The sequence below is a fragment of the Moschus berezovskii genome, chromosome 8, assembly GCF_049115385.1.
Source record: "Moschus berezovskii isolate FMDL1 chromosome 8, NW_MosBer_1.0, whole genome shotgun sequence".
NCBI classification, from domain to species: domain Eukaryota; kingdom Metazoa; phylum Chordata; class Mammalia; order Artiodactyla; family Moschidae; genus Moschus; species Moschus berezovskii.
In genome coordinates this window covers 91362332-91369950 of record NC_142467.1, presented here as the reverse complement: position 1 = coordinate 91369950, position 7619 = coordinate 91362332, and positions in this window count along the sequence as shown.

Sequence of the window (7619 nt, the reverse complement as noted above, 5' to 3'; positions counted from 1 at the left end):
TATGCACAGCATCATACAAAGGCTCCCTCTTCCCTTGGCATAATGCTAAAGCCCCAAATGCCCCACGCTATCTGACCCTTGCCTATTTTACTGGATGCTTTTTCTATCATTCTCCCCTTGGCTGCCATGCTGGAGTCACAAAAATCTTTTTTGTTTTTTAATTGGAGGCTAATTACTTTACCATATTGTATTGGTTTTGCCATACATTGACATGAAGCCACCCCAGGTGTACATGTGTTCCCCATCTTGAACCCCCCTCCCACCTCCCTCCCCATCTCATCCGTCTGGGTCGTCCCAGTGCACCAGCCCCGAGCATCCTGTATCATGCATCGAACGTGGACTGGCGATTCATTTCACATATAATAAGACACTGTTTCAATGCCATTCTCCCAAATCATCCCACCCTCACCCTCTCCCACAGAGTCCCAAAGACTGTTCTATACGTCTGTGTCTCTTTTGTTGTCTCGTATACACGGTTATCATTTGCATCTTTCTAAATTCCATATATATGCGTTAGTATACTGTATTGGTGTTTTTCTTTCTGACTTACTTCACTCTGTATAATAGACTCCAGTTTCATCTACCTCAGTAGAACTGATTCAAATGTATTCTTTTTAATGGCTGAGTAATACTCCATTGTGTATATGTACCACAGCTTTCTTATCCATTCGTCTTCAGATAGACATCTAGGTTGCTCCCATGTCCTCGCTATTATAAACAGTGCTGCGATGAACATTGGAGTACATGTGTCTCTTTCAATTCTGGTTTCCTCGGTGTGTATGCCCAGGAGTGCAACTGCTGGGTTGTATGGCAGTTCTATTTCCAGTTTTTAAAGGAATCTCCACACTGTTCTCCATAGTGGCTGTACTAGTTTGCATTCCCACCAACAGTGTAAGAGGGTTCCCTTTTCTCCACATCCTCTCCAGCATTTATTGCTTGTAGACTTTTGGATAGCAGCCATTCTAACTGGCGTGAAATGGTACCTCATTGTGGTTTTGATTTGCATTTCTCTGATTATGAGTGATGTTGAGCATCTTTTCATGTGTTTGTTGGCCATCTGTATGTCTTCTTTGGAGAAATGTCTGTTTAGTTCTTTGGCCCATTTTTTGATTGGGTCATTTATTTTTCTGGAATTAAGCTGCAGGAGTCGCTTGTATATTTTTGAGAGTAATTCTTTGTCAGTTGCTTCATTTGCTATTATTTTCTCCCATTCTGAAGGCTGTCTTTTCACCTTAATTATAGTTTCCTTTGCTGTGCAGAAGCTTTTAATTTTAATTAGGTCCCATTTGTTTATTTTTGCTTTTATTTCCAATATTCTGGGAGGTGGGTCATGGCGGATCCTGCTGTGATTTATGTCGGAGAGTGTTTTGCCTATGTTCTCCTCTAGGAGTTTTATAGTTTCTGGTCTTATATTTAGATCTTTAATCCATTTTAAGTTTATTTTTGTGTATGGTGTTAGGGAGTGTTCTAGTTTTATTCTTTTACAAGTGGTTGACTAGTTTTCCCAGCACCACTTGTTAAAGAGACTGTCTTTTTTCCATTGAATATTCTTGCCTCCTTTGTCAAAGATAAGGTGTCCATGCTGCTGCTGCTGCTAAGTCACGTCAGTCGTGTCTGACTCTGTGCGACCCCATAGATGGCAGCCCACCAGGCTCCACCGTCCCTGGGATTCTCCAGGCAAAGGTGTCCATAAGTGCATGGATTTATCTCTGGGCTTTCTGTTTTGTTCCATTGATCTATATTTCTGTCTTTATGCCAGTACCATACTGTCTTGATGACTGTGGCTTTGTAGTGGAGCCTGAAGTCTGGCAGGTTAATTACCCCAGTTCCATTCTTCTTTCTCAAGATTGCTTTGGCTATTCGAGGTTTTTTTTTGTATTTCCATACAAATTGTGAGATTATTTGTTCTAGCTCTGTGAAAAATACCGTTGGTAGCTTGATAGGGATTGCATTGAACCTATAAATTACTTTGGGTAATATACTCATTTTCACAATATTCTTCCAATCCATGAACACGGTGTATTTCTCCATCTATTAGTGTCCTCTCTGATTTCTTTCACCAGTGTTTTATAGTTTTCTATATATAGGTCTTTTGTTTCTTTAGGTAGATATATTCCTAAGCATTTTATTCTTTTCGTTGCAACGGTGAATGGAATTGTTTCCTTAATTTCTCTTTCTATTTTCTCATTATTAGTGTATAGGAATGCAAGGGATTTCTGTGTGCTGATTTTATATCCTGCAACTTTACTATATTCATTGATTAGCTCTAGTAGTTTTCTGGTAGAGTCTTTAGGGTTTTCTGTGTAGAGGATCATGTCATCTGCAAACAGTGAGAGTTTTACTTCTTCTTTTCTGATTTGGATTCCTTTTATGTCTTTTTCTGCTCTGATTGCTGTGGCCAAAACTTCCAGAACTATGTTGAATAGTAGTGGTGAGAGTGGGCACCCTTGTCTTGTTCCTGACTTTAGGGGAAATGCTTTCAATTTTTCACCATTGAGGATAATGTTTGCTGTGGGTTTGTCATATATAGCTTTTATTATGTTGAGGAATGTTCCTTCTATTCCCAAGAATCTTTTTCCTTAAACACACTGAGTTTGTTCTCTTTCCAAGACCTTTGCACCAGCTATTCCTTCTGCCTGGGGTGCTCTTCACCCTCCTTTGCACATTGCTGCCCCTTCTGTCATTTAGAAGGTTAAAATATTAGCCCTTTAGAGAGAGATTCTTTGAGCACGAAATCTGAAGTTGCTACCTCCACACTGTCTTGACCTCATGCTATTTTATTTCTCTGCACAATAGTTACCACAGCGTGACACTTTCCTTGTTGTTGCCTGTCGTCACTATAGAGTATGTTTCATGGGAGTAGGGACTTCATCTCATTCATTTCGGTATCCCTAGTGTCTAGAGCCATGCTTGGCACATAGTACAGGCTCAATAAATTCTTGCTGAATGTCTGTGCCCACAGCACCTACCTCTGTGCCTGTCACCTGGCTAGAAAGCAAATGTTTGCTGTCTGAATTTGTCAAGTAATCCATTCCCATGGCACCAGTGATCAAAAAGCATCCCTGGGCTAGAAGAGGGAGAGAAAAGACACATATTTAGGAAAATGACAAGAGAAAAACTGCAGAGAAGCTTGAGAGAAAATCAGTTCCTCTAGAAGTGTGTGGGGAGTTTTATGACAGTGTTGTCGTATCACTGGCTTTGGTATGGGCTCCCACCTGAGGGAGACCTCTGCCTTGACTGCTGGTGCTATTAGGCCCGCACGTAATGCACACGAGGCAATGGTGCAGTTTGTAGGCACAGCCCATAGGCCTGCACGAGGCGTGCTTATCAAAGGAAATTAGACCCTTTGACCCAATCCACTCACTCTGCTCCTCTACTTCCTGGAGTCTGCACAGTAATTTTCCCACTCCACCACCCTCAGCACGGTGGGTGAGCTCCCCCACGAATGGGTAATAGCTCACCCATGGTTCCCCACTCTCTCTCAGGCCATTTGGTACCAGTCCTACTGGCTGAGCCACGAAATTAAAAAATGCTTGCTCCTTGGAAGAAAGGCTGTGACAAACCTAGACAATGTAGTAAAAAGCAGAGACATTACTTTGCTGATAAAGGTCCATCTAGTCAAAGCTATGGTTTTTCCAGTAGCCATGTACAAATGTGACAGTTGGACCATAAAGAGGGCTAAGCTTTGAAGAACTGATGCTTTCGAATTGTGATGCTGGAGAAGACTCTTGACAATCCTTTGGACTGCAAGGAGATTACACCAGTCAGTCCTAAAGAAAATCATCCCTGAATATTCATTGGAAGGACCGATGCTGAAGCTCTAGCTCCAATACTTTGGCCACCTGATGTGAAGCACTAACTCATTGGAAAAGACCCTGATGCTGGGAAAGGCTGAGAGCAGGAGAAGAAGGGGACGACAGAAGATGAGATGGTTGGATGGCATCACCAACTCAATGGACGTGAGTCTGAGCAAATTCTGGAAGACAGTGACGGGCAGGGAAACCTGGCGTGCTGCAGTCCATGGACCGGTCGCAAGGAGTCTGACACGACTTAGTGACTGGACGACAACAATGAACCACTGCTGGGTGAGATGGCACCTAGCGTGCACAGGCAGTTTTAGCATCAGGACCCTCCTCTAGGCCTCATCTCTCCCTGAGAACCAGGCAGTGTGAGTGCTCTGAAGAGTCTCTGTGAGGGGCTTACATTGAGCCGCTGAATCAGGATGGCTGCCAAGGCCACACCCGGGCCAGGGCAAGGAGCTTCTCTCCTGAGCACTAGGCCCTCTCTAGGGCCCAGTCCCAAAGAGGGCAGCAGACACCCTGTCTTGGCCTGGGAAACAAGTTTCCTGGGGGGTCAAGACTGCTGCCTGGGCTCCAAGGAGCCAGGTGAGGCCTCAGCCTTCACTCTAACCAAGAGTCACAACGTAAACAAACGCCCAGAAGATTCTTATCTGAGGTGGGGACTCCAGATGCCAGGGTCATGGGAGGGCACGACTCGTCAGGGAAAGTCACCTTCTGGGAAGTGGCTGCCCGAGGTATGGCCCTAATTGTGGACTTCCTGGCTCAGAGATGGGGGACGGAGGCGGTGCCTGTGGGGTCCTCTCACCCCTCTGTCCGCGAGGCATCTCACTGCACTCCAGATTGGTCCCTGTGTCCCAGGCACTGGCCTGGGGCTCAGGAGGGAAGTGAGTCCAGATAAAGCTTGAATCTGAGAAGCCAGGCAGCTGCTCATGGACTCTGCGACAGGCCCTTGTCTCCATTCTCAGCCAGGATTGGACGGTTGGGCAGGAATTCTGTCTGGGGATGATTCTTCCTCTTTTTAGAGTGCCTAGCAGCAGCAGCAGCAGCAGCAGCAGGGCACTGTCTGTCCCCTCCCAGGCCTAACCCTTGGCCCTCAGTCCCAAGACAAATCACTCTAGTGATCAGAGGGGTTGCTCTGGGAGAACCTGATGGGGTTCCTGAGCCCACCTAAAGAGATGTGTGCTCATCCTAGGATGCAGGCCTTCCTGGGCCATGACCCCAGGGTCTGAGAAGACAGGGTCTTCATTCCCTTGCCTCTCCCAGAAGTCACTTGAGAAAACACCATCTCTTCCTTTTCTTGGAGTCGGCTAAAGGCTACTGACCAGGAAACAGGTGCTCTGTTTACCAGGTGGCACCTGCCTATCTACCTTAGTCAAAGTCCACCCTCAATTCCTGCTCCCACCCTTTGAGCCAGCATTGTCTCTGCACCCTTTTTTCTTCCCTAGACTCCAAGAACGGAGAAGGAAATGGCACCCCACTCCAGTACTCTTGCCTGGAGAATCCCATGGACGGAGGAGCCTGGTGGGCTGCAGTCCATGGGGTCGCTAAGAGTCGGACACGACTGAGCGACTTCATTTTCACTTTTCACGTTCATGCATTGGAGAAGGAAATGGCAACCCACTCCAGTGTTCTTGCCTGGAGCATCCCAGGGACAGGGGAGCCTGGTGGGCTACCGTCTATGGGGTCGCACGGAGTTGGACACGACTGAAGTGACTTAGCAGCAGCAGCAGACGCCAAGAAGGGTGCTATCCAGCAGGGGGCGCTGCGGTCATAGGGTCAGAGCTTTCAGAGGGCTGGGCTTGTGAGTAGAACTCGGATCCCCTGGGAACACAGGTGGACTTGGGGGTGGACTCTGGTCCTGCTAGACAGCAGAGGGATGATGAATTTGTAGACACACCCCATCCAGCAGTGGGGCACCCTTATCCAGCCTTCCTGGTCTGTTGTACCCACACACCCAGTGTCCAAAGGGCAGGGCCAAATAGTGCTGGTATGTTGTTTCAGGTTCTGGCTGTGATCACCAGTGACCTGGGTATTCCTGGGACAATGTGTGAATTTTAATCACCTGTCCTACACTTTAGCTCAATGCCCTCAGCTCCCCAGACTCACAACCTGAGATCAAAGCAATGGCCCCTTAGGCAAAATGGGGAATCTCCCTACATTTCTCCCAGAATGGGGAACCTTGGGAAGGCCTGGGAAGGGTTCTACTCCAACCCATCTCACATCCGGGCCATCCACGGATACTGCTGTCAACTAAGCTCACTTCTCTCCATCCCCTGTGGCCAGAGTCCCAATCCACGTGGAGTGACCCGAGCTGCCTCCTATCCATTGCCCTGCCTCGGTTTGCAGCAGGGTCCCAGACAAAGGCAATGCAAGTGGGGGCCTGTGGTATGACATTCATGGGGAGGCACTCACTCTCAAGGTCATGCAAGAACAGGGTTGCGTGAGCGTCTCCTCCACAGAGAAATTTCTGAAGCACAGATCAGACTCTCAGTTTCACCCCGCACAGCCAGGATCAAGTCCATGCTTCTGAGGAGCACTCAGGCCTCTTCACGGTATGGCTCCTGTGGGCTGGTCCAGCCTTAGTTCCTGGAGCAGCCATACAAGGCCACAAGGCCACACCACAAGCAGGATCTGTCCTGCACTTGGGAGCCTCCAGGCTTTTGCTTGGGCTGCGCCTACAGCCTAAACACGCTCTCCCACGGCTGACTCATCAACCTTCAGGGCCCTTGAATGCCAGTTCCCCAGAGTGGCTGCCTGTGAACTCTGGCTGAGATAAATCGCTTCTGTCCCCACGTCCCAGCATCTCTGCTCCTTCGCCTCATACTCCAGGTAGGCTATACATCTGTCATTCTGCAATCAAGTGCACTTGTTAATTGCCTGCTGTTTGCAAGGAATGAGCTGGGTGCCAGCGAGGGGGCTCTGAGGGTAATAACCCCATCTTTGGTCCTCAGAGAGCTCATATCCAGAGTAGCGGTGGGGACCGTGCTGACTCACTTCAAAGTGCCTCTGCGTGGCTGGTACAGGCATGGGCCTGAGAAACAGTCCATGCCCATCAGATGCCCCTATGTCTTCAGCCTTCTAGAGTCACCACTCAACTAGCAACAAAGAATACATGTGTGCTCCAGCCCATGAGGTTGTGGGAAGTTTTCTCCAACATTCTTGGGGGTCCTTGAGGAAAGGAGACTAATTTTTGTTTCCTGGCAGTGGCAAGTCTCCAGGGGCCTCCTGGCTAAGGGCTCCTTCTCCCAGCAAACCCTGTTCCATTTTACCCTCAATGTGGACCAAGTCCTCTGAAATATTCCCAGAGCAGCAGTCTAGGCGTTAGCTATCACAGAGGCTATCTGACCTGGTGACGTGATCATTGTAGCCTCTCACTTGCCAAGCTGGAGGGCAGCCAGTCATGCTTTCTCCAGACTCTCCAGGCAGGTGGGTCTCTGCTGACCCTTCACCCCTCCTGCCAGTCAGTCAAGAGAGACTTTCTTGATACTCACTCATGCAGAGAAAGGACTGGAGCCTCTCACATTTAGCTGAGGTTCTATCTAAATTGAGGCCTTTGTGGACCTACTTTCCAGGAAGAGAAACCCTCCCTGATGTTAACAGCCCCTTCCCCTTGTTACGTGGCTGGCTGGCCGATGTCACAGGACACCCAGTCCCTCTGCATGATTGGGAGAGGACACACATGTGAAGACAACTGGAAAGGGAGCAAAGATCCTCCTGGAATGACAGAACCACACAGAAATGACCACAGTGATGCTCAGGAAAGCCACGTCCCTCCCTTCTTCCTTCCCACTGGGGGCAGACTGCCGAGACAACCCGAAT